At 45.2% G+C, this 16,985-nt stretch overlaps 1 long non-coding RNA gene across 2 annotated transcripts; it reads left to right on the top strand.

Moving 5' to 3' along the window:
* Positions 1-1,017: 1,017 nt before the first annotated feature.
* LOC309871811 lies at positions 1,018-16,746 on the top strand. 2 transcript variants are annotated; one of them, XR_014315482.1, is made up of 3 exons: positions 1,018-1,621; positions 16,120-16,382; positions 16,457-16,746. It is a non-coding gene; the product is annotated as an uncharacterized lncRNA (long non-coding RNA). The 2 variants fall into 2 exon arrangements; XR_014315483.1 differs by having other exon boundaries at positions 1,019-1,621; positions 16,123-16,382.
* Positions 16,747-16,985: the final 239 nt, after the last annotated feature.

Here is a 16,985-nt window from a genome sequence, read left to right as displayed (position 1 = left end):
AAAGAACAAAAGTCTTTATGAATGCTCTCACTCAGTGCCTTGCTTATGGTATTTAGAAATAAATCAGGGGTGCCTGAGTGGCTCAGTCATTAAGTGTCTGCCTTCAGCTCAGGTCCTGATCCCAGGGTCCTGAGATCGAGCCCTGCATTGGGCTCCCTGCTTGGCAGAAGCCTGCTTCTCCCTCTCCCACTCCCCCTTCTTGTGTTCCCTCTCTCTCTGTATCTCTCTCTCTCAAATAAATAAACTATTAAAAAAAAAAAAGGATGAAATCAGCTCATAGGACAAACATATGGGAAGGGACCTGGGACCCAGGGCAAGCTCCTGTTTACCACACAGCTCACCTGCGGTGCTGGGTGTCTGTTGCTTCCACTGTCAGAAGGTCCTGATCTTTAGTGAGAACTTTTTTTTTTTTTTTTTTTAATCTGAAACATTTAGTCACTGGGTCTAGCTTTGCTATCTCAAGCAAGCCAAGATTTCTCTTCACCCTACACTCTTCTCCTTCACTTGACTCAATCCATCCACATAGTTGTAAAGACCAGTGTTGGCCATCTACTAAGCTGTTTGCTTTTCCTTTCCATTTGAGTTCCCGTAATGGGGCCGGAGGCTGGTACGTGGCAACTGCCAGGCTGTGGCAACTCGGCAGGGCTTCTCAAGGGAAGTCCTGCAAGTCCGAGAGTACAGACCAAAGGGGAAGAAAGCTTTGAAGAAACATTCTGAAATCACCTTGCTTTGTTTCTCATGACTAAACGGATTTTGAAATTCCCAAGAATTTGGAAAGAGGGTACGTGAATTTTATGTTTACTGGAAGGGAACCCATGTTAAGAAGGTGTTAGAATGCAGTCTATAAAAACAGAGGGTTGGCCATCCATTTCCTGCATTAAAAAAGATGCAGTTAACTCATTTCCCTCAGCCTGGCACACTGAAAAGGTGGCTGCTGTGGCGGTGCTCGTGTGTGTGTGTGTGTGCGTGCGCATGTGTGCGCCACTGAATTCCTTCCTTTTCCCTGGAATGTACAGAGCCAGTGCTCCTCTCATAGCCTTTACACTGGGCTATTCCCTCTGGCTGGAACACCCTTCCAGGTGTTTTCCTTGGGCTTGACTTCCATGACTCAGAACTCAGATAGCATTCCTCTGAGCCCCTTCCCTGATGATCCTCAAATGTAGCTCAGGGACAGGGGGACTTCTGTCTGCTTTGCTCATCGTTATATTCTTAGCACCTAGAACAGGGCTGGCACATGGCAGGCACTTGAAAAATACCTGCGGAGTTATTAGAACAAAGCAGCTTCTACAAAAAGAACTGGGTTGCATAAGTTGTGGCATTCTGTGGGCAAGACAAGAATTGAGGAATGAACAAAGAAGAGGAGAGAAGACATGAGCTCTTACAGTGTGGAGGACAAACATGGATAGCTGGAGACAAAATAGGGCACGGGGTTTGGGACCCTGTCACCACCTTCTCCGATGTGGAAAATAATCTGTGTTGTGATTAAAGCCAAATGCAGTTTTCATTCACAGACAAGGACATTCTTGAAGACATCAGAAAAGGAGACAATCTCTCCCCCATCCCTCCAGCTGCTCTTCCTCAGTTTCCAGGTTTGATCACCAAAATAAAGCATGGGCATTAAGTGTCGATTCCCCCTGCATTTTAGGTGATTCCTTTGCTAAAACTATCAGCCAAAATGGGATCCAAATTCAAAGGACCCACATTATCTAAATGGTCTGGAATTTTAAAAAAGCAGGTCTCTTCTAAAGTGCACATTATTTCCTAAGATTCTTGGGCTACTCACTAAAGTGCTTTTGTTCATGATGGAGCGAATTACCTGTCGTAGTAGAAACTGATCATTTATAAAGGACGCTCCCAGCTCAGAACCCCATTGTGCAAACATGCTTGATCTTTTTTGCCAAACTGGATCTTCTGCTTCCTTTGCCAGCTAAAATCAAATGGATGCATTAGGTCACGGCATTAATATGAAAGTTTTCACCCTTGTTTTTCTTTCTCCTTTCTTCCTCCCTTTGTATTACGTGGCGCAAGTCAGATCCTAATTATGAAAGGGAGGAACTCCAGCAGCACACCGAAGCTAAGCAACATGGCCCATCTTGTTTCGGCTTCTCTCAGTGAGAGCCCAAGGGTGTTAGTCACATGACTGTTGAGGATGTGCAACCATCTGAGGCTCAAATGACATCACCAGAGTGAATTACTCTGGGACTTTGGAAATCTACAATGTGGGATTTTCCAGAGAAAATGAAACCATCAGCTTTTTTTTTTTTTTTTTTAACCGTTCCCATCCCTACTCCCTAGGAATATAGTCTTCTTTTTCTAGTGGCTTTGCTTTTATGTCCAAGAGGAACTTGGTCTAATTTCTCTTTTCGGTACATGAAAGTGTCACAGAAACTAAGGCTCAATAGATGTGCTATCATTGCCCCTACTAATGTCTTAATTTTTGTTTCTCAGTATAGCTATCCAGCGCTTTAGATATCTGTATGTGCTATTTTCCCGTATCTCTGGATTTTGGTGTATAATGTTTCCTCTGTCTGTCATGACCTTCTCCTTGACTTTCATTTCAAATGACTCTTGATACATGAATTTTATTTATTCATTTATCTATTTATTTATTTAGATTTTATTTTTAACTAATCTCTACAGCAAACGTGAGGCTTGAACTCACAACCCTGAGATCAAGAGTCCCATGCTCCACCAACTGAACCCGTCAGGTGCCCGTCCTCGTAGGTGAATTTCATTTCATTTTATTTTATTTTTTATGTATTTATTTTTTAAAAGATTTTATTTATTTATTTGAGAGAGAGAGAGAGAGACATAGATAGGGAGAGAGAGCATGAGCAGGAGGGAGAGGGAGAAGCAGGTCTCTGCTGAGCAGGAAGCCTGATGAGGAGCTTGACGCCAGAACCCTGGGATCATGACCTGAGCCAAAGGCAGATGCTTAACTGACTGAGGCACCCAGGTGCCCCTTCTATGTAAATTTTATTTTATTTATTTTTGAATATTTTGTTTATTTATTTGACAGAAAGAGACCACAAGTAGATGAGCCTGATGCGGAACTCTATCCCACGACCCTGAGATCATGACCTGAGCTGAAGGCAGCAGCTTACCCCACTTAGCCACCCAGGCGCCTGAATTTTAAATACATATGTTTAGAATTCTTACATATCCCTGATGGGTTTAAACTATTATCAAAATGTAGTGGCTCACTTTATTTCTAATAGTACTTTTTTTTAATCTTAAGCTCATTTGTTTGATATTAATAAGAGCCACATTAGGGTTTTTGTTGTTGTTGTTGTTTTGGTGTTTGCCAGCTCTGTCTTTTTGCATTACTTCTATTTTCTGTCCTTTTGCATCCTTAGAGTCCAGCAAGTCTCTTATAAAAAGGGTATCTGGAATTATAATGTTTTCCAATGTAATATTTTCTGTATTTTTAAGAGGACAGTTTTGTCCATTTACATTTATTGTGATTACTGATAATTGATTATTTGGATTTACTGCTATAATCTCATATCTTGTGTTTTCTCTTTGTACTGCTTTTTCTCTGCTTCCTGCTGTCCCTCTTTTTCTAGTGTTGTAATAACCTTCAACTTCACAATTCTTTCATTTTCGAAAACACGTTGGATGTGCTACTCATATGGGAGGATTGAACTAGGTTTCTGTCTTTGTTTCTTAGAATTTCTTCTTTTAAATAGACAGATAAGACAATTCTAGAGGATATGTATGACTACTCATTGTATTATCAAGAAAGAAGAATAGCTAAGAGAAGACCTGGAGAAAAGCTCTTTCCTAACAATTCTCACTGGGTTCTAAAGAAGTTTAAGAGCCAGGTAGCTGGTTCTCAAAATGATGAGTCAACATGTAGTGTAATGCTGGATACAGTAAGATGGAACCTATGTAATATATCTGCTTCCAGTGTGAGGACGGTAGCTAAGGGCAATTCTTGAGAGTTTGCCATGCCTGTACTATCTGCTGTATGATTGCATGAGGAAGCAATTCTCCCAAGATTTGTCTCTGTTGAATTTACTAAAAAACCTTCATTCATTCAACGTGCCATAATGGTATTTGGCCCTCTCTTGGCTAGAAATCTAACATAAACAAACAGAAAAGGGAGTCATTAAATTGTGACAGGACTCAGTTATAATTGGACTGCTCAATGATCCAGGATATGCTTGATCCAGGATATCGCTTTTTAAGATTACCATTTAAATACAAATAAATATTTTTAACATATTTATTTTAAGCTTTCCTTTGTAGTATCTTTTTAAAATTTTTTTTTTCTGGAAAAACAAAAGAAGTATATCATAACATTTTAATAGCCTAGAGTCTAGGGTTTGAATCCTGATTCTTCCACATAGTACTCATGTGATCTAAGGCAAGTGACTTGATCACACTGTCCTCATATTCTCTGTGATGCTAATAAAAAATCTACACATGGGGTGTTATGAGAATTTGATCAATTAAAACATAATAAATTATGAGGGTTTTGGCATAGAGTTAGTACTAAAAATAGTAGCTATTGTGATTTTTTTTTTAAATAAATAAGTGATTTCTTGGAGTCACTCCTACCCCTTAACATAGAATAATATCTCCTGGGTTGGAGCTGGAACTAGGGAATAATTTATCTCTTTCCTTCAGAGATTTACTGGGCTGATACGGTAGAAATCCCTTTGAAGTTTAAGATACTCTAAAGGAGGTCAAAGTGCAACTTATGTGTGCTATCCTGAGCCAACAGATATCATGGATGTTGGTAAACTCTCTGTTTCAGCAGATGTGTCCTCCTTGATAAGGTTGTCATGACCTTATGCCCTCAACTCTTGATTTCCTCTCCAAACCCACTTAGAAAGCTATCAGGCACCATCTCGCCACTCACCTTCTCATTCTCAGGAATCCCTATTTCAAGGCCTAGAGGGAGTCCTGTCCTCACATGCTGAGTTAGAATTGGGAAATCATTTTCCTATAGCATGTGACTATTTGCAGGTGATATGTACTATCAAACTCAGTACGATTAAAAATGGGTAGAAAAAGACCTTTGGGACCTACCTGAGATTCTAACTTCTTTAAATAGCATGTTTCCCTATGTGAAATATGTTTTCAGTTCCAACTAACTGATTTACAAATAAAATATTGGAACATAAGCCATCAGGAAAATGGGGCTGCAATCCTGCACCTCTCTCTCTTTTTAAAAGATTTTTATTTATTTTGGAGAGAGAGCGCACAAGGGGAGGGAGGAGCAGAGGGAGAGGGAGAAGCAGACTCCTTCGCTGAGCAGGGAGCCTGATGTAGGGCTCCATCCCAGGACCCTGAGATCATGACTTGATCTGAAGGTAGATGCTTAACCAACTGAGCCACCCAGGTGCCCCAATCCTACACATCTTTTATTCAAGAAAAGGAAGGAAACTTCTGCCAATCACCTGAAGAGTATAAACAGTTGAGCACTTTGCATTTTTCTAAAATGGAATTTAGGGAGAACAGCAGATGAATGCTTTCTTGCCAAGAGCAACACTGGCTCCTTAGTGGACACCAATGAGAGGGATGTTGAGTTAGGTTTGATTCACAGCCAGTCCTGTGCTTTTCCATATCTGGATGCCACATTACTCTTTGGAGAGTCTTCCTCAGAGGACAGAAGACTCCTTCCCTCCCAAGCCTTTCTGGAAATTTCTGAGTATTGCCTAGCGAGGTCCTCTCTATCTATACTCCTTTACCCAAAATTGCCTTGGCTCTAAGCAGCTCCTAAACTCTTTCCAAGATCATTCTTTGTCCTTCTGTCAGTCTTATCTCTGATATTTGACTGCCCTGGGCATGGATCTCTCGCTGATCAGTCAGTTAGCAGGTAGATGCCAGGAGTCCACTGTTGCTCAGAATTCCTCTAGGCTCTGTGGGAGTACAGAAAAGAAAAAGACAGGATCTCTGCTCTTAAGGAACTCACAAACTAATTCAGGAAGCAGAATATCCTAGACCTTAAAATACAGGATTCAAATTAGGCAGCCCTGCTCTGAGTCCCGGGTGCACCATTTCTTAGCTGTGTAATTAGGGTCTGTACGACGAGGATGATCAAAGTAGCTATCCCGTAGTGTTTTCATGAGGATTGTGCTGTGAAATACAGCACTTAGCGATGCCTGCAGAGTAACAATGCAATGAATGTCAGCTCTCATCATTGTTACCATTATTCAAAAAGTCTGAGATGGGGTCCAGACTATTCTGAGTTATGTAGGAACCTAAGAACACTTTCGCCAGTGCCCTCTTTAGTCTTCCCAGACCCAGGGGAGGAAATGCTTTCTTGTGATTCACAGAAGTGGACAGGGATGGATTAGTGGGAGAGGGCCCTTGGGGGCACAGTGAGGAATTGCTCTTGACTCCCTGGCGAAGGCAGTCTTCCTGTCTCAGCTCAGTTCTGCACCCAGCATCTTGTTGGCCTTGGAAACCAAGCAGGTGACACTTCCTCTGAAGAACTTGCCAGCCAGGTGGGGATTCAAGATGTACATGCAAGACATATATATATATATATATATATATATATATATATATATATATATATTTTTTTTTTTTTTTGCAAGACGCATATTTAACATAATAATGAAGGAGCATCTTAATTAACAAGATATGTTAACTCCGATAAATGTTTAAGCAAGAAATGCTTATTGGTGAGTGTAAATTCTGGACTTCTGGGTAAAATTTTCAGAACGAGTTAATAGCACCCATCCCTCTGTGGCAAGCACCCCAGAGACACCCTTTTTTTCCCCATCCTCCTCCCACCGGAACCTTGCCTCTTGGTCCTCTTTGTGTGTATGGGTGTTTCTCTCCCCAGACTGTGGTCTGTACCAGCCATGAAACATAATTCTGAATCTAGCCCATAGCTTTCGTGATTTTGGATCAAAGGCTGGAGTGATCTGCTCGGGGACCCCCATGTCTGTTTTCATTTTGAAAGCAGGGAATGGCAGAGTGATGAACCATGAAAGCTCTCCCTTTCAAGGAGTTCAGTTGACTTTAGGTGATGGCTAACTCCAGCCTTTGCAGGAAAGAATGTTTACTTTGCAGGTTTAAGGACAAGGCTGGCTTTCTGGGAGTGTTGCAATGAAGAAATTCAGATAGAGACCTCCTTGGACCTCCTCCCTAGCAAAGCTGCTCCAGCCGGCACCGTGAGGGTAGTACCACCGAGTTTAGGATTTGGGTCCGAGACAGAGCTCTTGTCTGAAGGTTTTTCACCAAATGTCTGTGTGGTTTTGCCTTCTGGAGAAACGGGTGTGTTCAGCAGCAACTCTATCTCCTGGACTCATTCTCTTAGTTGTTTCTGAGGCTGTGAGAAGAAAAGCAAAAACAAAATAAAAAACAGGGTCATGATTCTATAGTCGTTAAAAATGTCCTTATGGGGGCGCCTGGGTGGCTCAGAGGGTTAAAGCCTCTGCCTTCGGCTCAGGTCATGATCCCGGGGTCCTGGGATTGAGTCCCACATCGGGCTCTCTCCTTGGTGGGGAGCCTGCTTCCTCCTCTCTCTCTCTCTGCCTGCCTCTCTGCCTACTTGTGATCTCTCTCTGTCGAATAAATAAGTAAAATCTAAAAAAAAAAAAAAAAAAGTTAAAAAAAAAAGTCCTTATGGAATTTGAAGGCACCATAGGAATCATCAGCAGACAGGAGAAACTGAAGCCCAGAGAAGGCAAGTGTCTTCTTCAAAGTCACACAGCAAATGAGTCAGGCGCAAACCGTGAAGCCCAGGTTTTTCGGCCCCTGGTCCTCTTCTATCATTATTCTACTTCTGTTGGAAGTAGGAGAGTTCTTTCTTCCTTTTGTTGGACTCTTCCTTCTTCCCAAACCCCCTCAAAGAGCTGAGATGACCCAGGAAATCCTAAACTCACTTCCAAAGGCACTTTGTTGCCTGTTGGCCATGCTGTATGGCTTGCTGTTTCAATTAAGTTTTTTGACATTTCATAGGAAAGTATGCAAATTACCACTGACTCTAAATAAATCAGAGTTTATTTAGGGTTTATAAATACGGACAATCTCACTTTCTTCTCATTCTCTCTTTTTCCTTGGCTTTCTTCCCTCCACTCGCCTCCGTGAAGACACTTTCTTTTTTTAAGGCTTTACTTAGGATTTATGTTTAATTGTCATCTTTTACATTTTCCTTCCATCCTGTCTTTATATTACCATCACTAATAATGACCTGTGTTGTCACAATTTATATTTTTCAGAATTTTTTGTATATTAATTTTGCGATGTAACTCTCAGCTTTTCTAATGAGGAGGAGGTTGCCGATAGGACTAGGTAGAGAGACTTTTGAAAATGTGGGCAGGGTGTTTATGAATGTCTGGGCAGTGGAATATTTTTGTGGCATGGTGGGTGTTTTGAACTCTCTGGAAACTGACAAGCAAGCTCCACACATACGCCTGATGGAAGTCCTCCAGGCTTTGGATAACACAGGAGCCTTTCAGAGGTCTGAACCGAGTCCAAGTCAAATTACAGCCCAGTGTGCTTGTGTGAATGGAGGGAATGACACCGATCCGGGACCCCCAGGAGTCGGGTACTGGGTCTACCACGAGCACTAGCTTCTCGTCTACACAAAGGGATAATAATAGCTCTTACATCATGGAGTTCCTTTGACCATAAAAATATAATAATGTCTATAAAGTGCTGAGCACAATGCCTGGCACGTAATAAACATTTGTTATTTGTAGGAGGCACTAATAGGCTTCTGGGGGAACTGAGAATCAACCAGAGAAGGCCTCCGTTTAGGCAATGAGACACTAGGGCTACGGCCAGAGGCTTTGAAATTAGACAGCTGGCCTTACATCTCAGCTCTAGCATTTTCCAGCTGTGTTATCCCGGACAAGTTACCTAACTTCTTTGGGCCTCACTACCCATCTCCTAGTGCTATTGCATGGATTAGCGACACAGCCCATGGGCAGCTCTTGGCTTAGTGCCTGCCATGTAATAGATGCTGGATAAATGGGGGTTATTGTTCCAGGTCCTTCGAGAAAGGGGCCATGAGAAACTGAAGGCATGAGGCAAACAAGACAGTTGTTAAACTGGGAGAGGAGAGGAGTTTAAAAGAAACTAGGAGAGCAAGAGCAACCTCTTTGGGGGCCTATATTAGTCTCCTGTGGCTGCTGTAAAAGATTAGCACTAACTTGATGACTTAAAACAGAGGAAGTATGTGCGGGGATGGGTGAGCCTGGTGGTGGGTATTAAGGAGGGCACGTATTGCATGGAGCCCTGGGTATGGTGCATAAACAGTGGATTTTGGAAACCTGAAAAGAAATAAAATAAAATAAAATAAAAAAGAAGTTTAGTTTCCGAACAGCTATTATGTGTATTGAGTACAACAGAATTGGCAGAATAATGGATTATTTTATTAAAAAATAATTTTAATGAAAATTTAATTTCAATAAATTTAACAAACTGATAAAACAAACAAACAAACAAACAAAAACAACAGAACTGTGTTCTCTCCCAGCTCTGGAAGCCGGAAGTCTGAAATGAGTCTCCCTGGGCTGAAATCAAGGTGTTGGCTACAGAGGCTTCAGGGAGAATCCTTTCTTGCCTTTTCCAGTTTCTGGTATCTCTTGACATTCCCTCCTTTGTGGCTGCATCCATCCAGTCTTTGCCTCTGGTGTCACATCGCTCTCTCTCCTCTCTCTCTCTCTCTCTCTTTGTGTGAAATCTCCCCCTGCTTCTCTCTCACAGGGACACTACAGTGGCATTTAGGGCTCACCTAAAGAATCCAGGATAATCTCTCCATCACTGGATCCTTAATTTAATCACACCCCCAAAGGCCCTTATTGTTTCTTGGAAGGCAGCACGACGTTTTAGGAATTGGGACCTGATCTCTCCAGGGAGCCATCATTCTGCCTCCCCGGGGGTCTAAAGGCCCCATGGCTGGGTGAGGATTCCAGCTCGCCTTCCCCTGGAGTGAGGCAACAGGGACCCGAGTGTGATGAGGAGGGGAGCAGAGCTGTCACCAGGGCAGAGGCAAGATGAAACCGGGCAGAGCAGGGACCCTGGAGAGGCTGGCGGGGATCACGTGGCCTCAGGCAGGCTGACGTCAGGGAGCCGTGGGGCAGAGTGGAGCTCAGCACCAGGATCTGGGCTGGGGCACGTTCCTGGCCTCCAGGAAAAGGCCTGAGTCACTTGGACACCGGCCAAGGGAAGGAGGAGGCCAAGGCTTGCCCGACTGCACTGGTGGGTTCAGAGCCATGGTGGGGCCTCAGGCCGAGGGCCCTTCCCCAACCTCCCTCAACAGGGGGCCCAGCTGGGCCACGCTGACCAAGATGCAGTCCCTGTCCTTGACGAGCTCACACCCTGGTGGGGGACGCAGGCACATCTCCCTTTCACAGGGCTTCCCTCTGTATCTTCTCTCTCCTCTCCATGTGTATCTCTTCCACGGACACTTCTTGGATTTAGGACCCTCTCGAATAATCCAGAATGATCTCATCTTTGGATCCTTGACTTGAATACATTTGCAGGGACTCTTTTTTCCAAAGACGTCATAGTCACAGCTTCTGGATGTGGGCATATTTTTGGAGGTCATCTATCCATCCACTCCACTTCCCCTGTCCGAAGTTACCTGCCCTCTGCTTCATTCCTTCAGGTTCCAGAGAGATGTTAAATATTCAGAGCAACAATGCTAATGACTTCATTTGTTATCTCTCTGCATTATCAGAGAACTCCTGGAGACCGTACTGCCTTTGTCAAGAGAATGGCTTTCTAGGAGCTGGACTATCAGGTCCCACTGGAGCCCCTGGAAAAGAGGCCTCTGGGAAAATCCTCTGGTACCAGCTGCCTTCCCAGGAGATCACAACACCCTGGATTTGCCCCTGTGCTCCAGTCACAGGAAGGCATGGCAGAGTGGGAAGCAGGGTTTCACCATTCCATCTCCTCCTGGCTTTCTAAATAACATTTGCTTCTCTCTGTTCCCAACCCTTCCCTTCCAGCCCAGTTGATAGTAGCCCTACACAGTGCTGAGTAATTTCCAATATCTTTTTGGGGGCTTGCTTTATTTATTTATTTACGTATTTATTTACTTATTTATTTATCTAATTTTACTTATGAGAGAGTATGTGTGGGAGCACAAGCTAGGGGACGGGGTGGGTAGGGCAGAGAGAATCTTAAGTAGGCTCTATGCTCAGCATGGAGCCCAATGCAGGGCTCAGTCTCCTGACTCTGAGATCATGACCTGAGCTGAAATCAGGAATCAGACACTTAACTAACCAAGCCACCCAAGTGCCCCAATTCAGAAATATCTTGCTTACTCCTTAAAAAATTCCTGTCTGTATGTTCCTGAGTATCTATATTGCATTTCACGGAAGAAGACACTGAGGCTTTGAAGTCCAATGGCTGAGCCAAAACTTAAAGCCAGGCTGTCTCTTGCTCCAAATCCATACTCTTAACTAATCCCCTTAGGAAGATTCTGCAGGTCTTTTCATGGTGCTGCTCTTGGACGTGGGCTGTTGGGAGCATGATGGAGGTGGTCAAGGGACCCATGGTGGAGGACACTGGCCCTGCTTCCAGAAAGTCAGGATGATGGAGTGTGATAGTTGATCCTTGAGGTCAAGAGTGTGTGTGTTTATTTATTAATGTCACCATGTCTGAGAGACCCCTTTCTTTTTAGGCATGAGCAGTCCCAGATCAGCAAAATTGAAAAGGATGCATGTGTGAAAGGACCAAGTGGATCCTCCCCAGGGTTTTCATGTGAGCATGAGTAAAGACAAGAACAGGGAAGAAAATACCATTGAGAAAACAAGTCTAAGTTTATGGTAAGGTGAAATGCTTTTGATGCCCGTAAAGGTATTAAGTAACCCCATTTTCCCAGGCCAAGCAGGAAGAACGTTTACCCTGGTGATGGTCTGTTGGGCTTAACTGCCTTCCCTCTCAGGAGGGACAGAAACCAACATTAATTGGATTTTCAGACTATTTCCCTTGTGTTACTTAATCCCCAAATGATCCCCTGAGGAAGACGTTACTGCCCTCATCTTACAGACAATGCAGTGGGCCTCAGAGGGTGGTTGTGGTTTGCCCAAGGTCACTGGATGAGTCAAGGGCAAAACCACGATTTGAGCTTATGTCTTCTCACTCCAGTTTCAGAGTTCTGCTTTATATTGTGGCTCCATGGTGATTTGAAGACCCTGCGGTGCTTGATTGCCTGGTTAGACATGGGGAAGGAGCCACTTGTCTTATAGCAAGGTGAAATCAAGAAACACGGAAAGTCATGAGTGGTTTCCCCAACCACCACGTGCCTCCTTATCCCCCACCTGACTATGTCCACCTCTGCCTAGAAGACTCCTTCTGGAACTTTAAGACCCACTGTCTCATCTCTTTGAAACTTTCTGGATCCATCCCTCTTTGGCCCCAAGTAGAATAGCTGTTCTTTTTATATACTCCCTCAGACCCACATAAGTATGTGTGTGTTACTAATAGGACACTTTTAATATGCCTGCCTTCCCCACCAGGATGTGAGCTCGTCAAAGACAGGGACTGCATCCTGGTCAGCGTGGCCCAGCTGGGCCCCCTGTTGAGGGAGGTTGGGGAAGGGCCCTCGGCCTGAGGCCCCACCATGGCTCTGAACCCACCAGTGCAGTCGGGCAAGCCTTGGCCTCCTCCTTCCCTTGGCCGGTGTCCAAGTGACTCAGGCCTTTTCCTGGAGGCCAGGAACGTGCCCCAGCCCAGATCCTGGTGCTGAGCTCCACTCTGCCCCACGGCTCCCTGACGTCAGCCTGCCTGAGGCCACGTGATCCCCGCCAGCCTCTCCAGGGTCCCTGCTCTGCCCGGTTTCATCTTGCCTCTGCCCTGGTGACAGCTCTGCTCCCCTCCTCATCACACCCGGGTCCCTGTTGCCTCACTCCAGGGGAAGGCGAGCTGGAATCCTCACCCAGCCATGGGGCCTTTAGACCCCCGGGGAGGCAGAATGATGGCTCCCTGGAGAGATCAGGTCCCAATTCCTAAAACGTCGTGCTGCCTTCCAAGAAACAATAAGGGCCTTTGGGGGTGTGATTAAATTAAGGATCCAGTGATGGAGAGATTATCCTGGATTCTTTAGGTGAGCCCTAAATGCCACTGTAGTGTCCCTGTGAGAGAGAAGCAGGGGGAGATTTCACACAGAGAGAGAGAGCGATGTGACGCCAGAGGCAAAGACTGGATGGATGCAGCCACAAAGGAGGGAATGTCAAGAGATACCAGAGACTGGAAAAGGCAAGAAAGGATTCTAAAGCCAACACCTTGATTTCAGCCCAGGGAGACTCGTTTCAGACTTTCAGCCTTCAGAACTGGGAAAGAATGCATTTCAAGTGTTTAGAGCCTCCAAATATGTTGAAATTCATCATGACAACGGCAGGAAACCAAGCGAGTACGTGGAAAACCCAGGGCAGCACAGAGGGAAGGTGTGAGGCGTGTCGGGCTGCAGGGGTGAGCTCCAGGGCCTGGAGATGGAGAAAGGCCCACTTTCAGTGGCTCTGGCCTCAGTGTACTCCACCTCTGGACTTTCTCACCTCGTTCACTCAGGAGCTTCTGCCAGTTTTGGCAATGGCAAGGACGACTAGTATTTATGTAGCTCTTACTGTGGGCCTGCCAAAGGCTCTGAGCGCCAGGCCTTGAGCCAGGCAGGCGGGACCCCGGCTCTTGCAGCGTTCCCCGTCTGGTGGAAGTGCAGGGGCCCTGGACCTGAGTCTTGGCTTCTGTTCCTGCTGCAGCTCACGCCTGGATTTGGCAGTGGGGTTGTAGACATGCAGTTCTGACCTTCACCTGTTGCTCTACGTGTTTTCAGCTTCTGCTATTTCCTGGGCCCTGCCCCTCTTCCATCCGCTCCTTTCCCTTTCCAGGGTTGGCCCTGGGCTCCCGCTCTATGCCTGGCCCGGCCTGGCCCTTCCGGATCAGGTGACGCTGACTGCTCTATCCGGCCAGCACCCCATCGTGGCCCCATCCCAGCTTGTGAGTCTATTTTCTGGCCTTGGCTCCTAACTTCCTGCTTCGCCTCCAAAATGTAGCCTCACATTGGGTCTTTGGATTCAGTCACTGCTCGTGCTCTCCTGATTTCTGACCCTGAATCAAAAAGGGGTGTTAGTAATTTGGGGTCGTTGGCCTGCCCAACCTCTCTGGGTCTAGGTTGCTGGAGCACCCAGAGTAGGTTAAAGAAGGTCAAAACCAACCAAACAAGATTTCTACATTGTTGTGATCTTGAGATGAATGCCAACTGCACCAACGGACATTGACATAGTCACGGTGCTTCCCAAGTGGGGCACGCTTGGCTGTTTCTTCCTTATGCATTACAGCTCAGCTCAGGTTAAAATAGCTGCACTTTGTAGACAGTAAATGATCTCTTTGTTCAAGGCGATCTATTTATTTTGGTGTGTCTAACACAATGACCAGCTCATACCGGTCTCCCCAACTTTCTCTTCAGTTCTCTTAGTCTCTCTTCTCTCTCTCTCTCTTTTTAAAAAAGTTTTATTTCAGGGCACCTGGGTGGGTCAGCCAGTTGAGTGTCTGCCTTCGGCTCAGGTCATGATCCCAGGGTCCTGGATCAAGCCCCACATCGGACTCCTTGCTCAGCAGGAAGCCTGCGTCTCCCTCTCCCTCCGCCTGCTGCTCCCCCTGCTTGTGCTCTCTCTCTCTCTCTTTCTATTGAATAAATAAATAAATAATCTTAAAAAAAAAAGATTTATTTGAGAGAGAAAGCAGGAGGGAGGGGCTGAGAAAGAAAGAGAGAATTCCAAGCAGACTTTCCACACTGAGCACAGAGCCCAGTTGGGGGCTGGACCTCACCACCCTGAGATCATGACCTGAGTCATAAGCAGGAGTCGGAGGCTTAACCAGCTGTGCCACCCAGGCGCCCCTCCTTCTCTTTCTTGCCAAAGGGCAAAAAAAAGGTGAAGGTGAACATTTGAAATCTTTAAACAAAAGGAGTGTGTGCCTGATGTTTTTAATAATCAAACTGTACCTCTTTTTAGAACACATCGTTCTGAATGTATCTTTCTGTTTATTGTCCTGCAGCCTATGTGGCAAGGGAATGGGGATGGGGGTGGGGGGCTGACTTTTACTCCGTGCCTGTAAGTACAGACACCTAGGCAGGTATTTTGCAGATATTATCTGACCCAAGGCTCACAACTATCTCCAGAGATAGGCTATTATCTCACTTTATAGAGAAGGGAATTGAGGCAGAAAGTTCATAAGACTTTCCGAAGGTCATGCAGTTGGTATTGGGAGCTTGAACTTGAACCCATAAAAGAACATAGGTGCCCTAACACAAAAGGAGTCATAATAACAAAACGCTTTTTAGAAATCACCTGGGAACATAATTCAAACTGTAGTCCAAAACATTCGGGGCCTGTTATCTCTTTGCTGGAAGGAGGGCTGACATAGGTTTTCGAAACCTTGAATTTCTTTCTTAATGGAGGCTTGTAGGTTTAAAAGGAACTGTGGTTGTAGCTGGAGGTTGCCGCCTGCAAGTCTGCTTTTTTAGACTGTGTCTTGCATTAATTAACATTCCCAGAGCTCTTTAAGATATAAAGATAAGAGATGTCATAGACATGACAAATATGACTACAATACTGCCCTCAAAGTGAGGAAACATTCCAGAGACATTTCCAGGGCCCAGCTGATGTGTACATGGGGCCCAGTGGCCTGCATGGGAGGGGAAAACCCAGTGCTTGGAATCAAACCTCTTCTCTTTGGAGATGCATGAAAATAAAATTCTGCAGGGAGCATTTCAGTGCTTGGGCAGAGGGTTCTGACTATCCTTAAAGGATAAATGCTCTTTGGGAAGTATTAGTGCTTATCTGTAACTTTCACCTGAATGGGAAGGAATTTCAGATCAGGTCCAGACATCAGGTTAGGTTAGAAGGAGAGAAGAGCTGAGGACCCCATGTCAGCAACTGGGAGAAGGAAGGCTGCCCCAGGTTGATCAGACAAAAATGAAGTCAAAGACCAGCTCCACTCAATCCTGCATTTTGCTCTGGGTTGGTCCTTGGTAGTAGGCAGTTTAGGGCCTGGGTATCAGCTCACATTTACACACTAACTGTACATAAAGTTTAGAACCTCAGAAGTAGTTGGAAACTTCGAGAGAAAGAAGATAAAAGTACAAAGAGTGAGTCAAGGGCAGAAAGGTATTTCAGAAATTGAGATGAAATTATTTCCCCACAGCAGGGCTGAAGACAGGGACCCAGACGAAGCAACGACAGATCCGCATGTAGTGGGAAGAAGATTTAGAACCATCCAACATGCCTCGATTATCTTTGACAAGACACAGAAAATGCTCTTGTTGCTGTGTTTGCTGGGATAGCTTTACCCTCCTGACAACACCCCTCAGAGACAGTACTGTTATCCATTTCGGGGAAGTCGAGGTCGAGAGAGGAGAAGTCACATGTCCTAGGTCACCCAGTTAGCAGGTACGACCCTGGATCCTGGTGGGATGGTGGGAAGGTGGTGCTCCTGGAGGTAAATGCTTAGGGAGCTGAAGCCAGTATGATCTGCCTCCCAGGATCGGACTCTGAGAAGCTGTCCTCTTCCCGCTGCTTCCTGCAAAGGTCATTAACATGGATTTGAGGAACCCAGAGGCATGAATGGACATGGCAGAGAGAACCTGAGCTGTGGAATCAGCACATCTGAGTTTGCACCCAGCTCCAACCCCCACTTGTGGCATTGCCTTAGCAAACATTTGACCTCTGCTTTATGTTCCCTAGTTATTGAACAGGCTGGGAGCTCCTGCCTCTTAGATTTTAATGCCCTATTCACCTCGCACCAAAAATAAAATGCAGGTGATGATGAAAAGCATCGTAGTCCATTGAGTAATTACTATGTGCCAGCCCCTGTTTTAAGCACGATCCGTATATTAACTGCTTGAATCCTTCCCACAACTCTGTGAGATAGAGATTACCTTGGTCCCCATTTTGCAGGTGAGGGCACCCACACACACAGAGGTTATGTTGCAGAAAGCCCCTTGGGAATAAGTGTAAAAGTTCAGTAATAAAGGCACAGATAAACCCCTGGTGGTGGGACAAGGGCGGTGG

The sequence above is a fragment of the Mustela nivalis genome (genome assembly GCF_964662115.1).
Source record: "Mustela nivalis genome assembly, chromosome: 8".
NCBI lineage: Eukaryota > Metazoa > Chordata > Mammalia > Carnivora > Mustelidae > Mustela > Mustela nivalis.
This window is presented reverse-complemented; position numbering and strand designations above follow the sequence as displayed.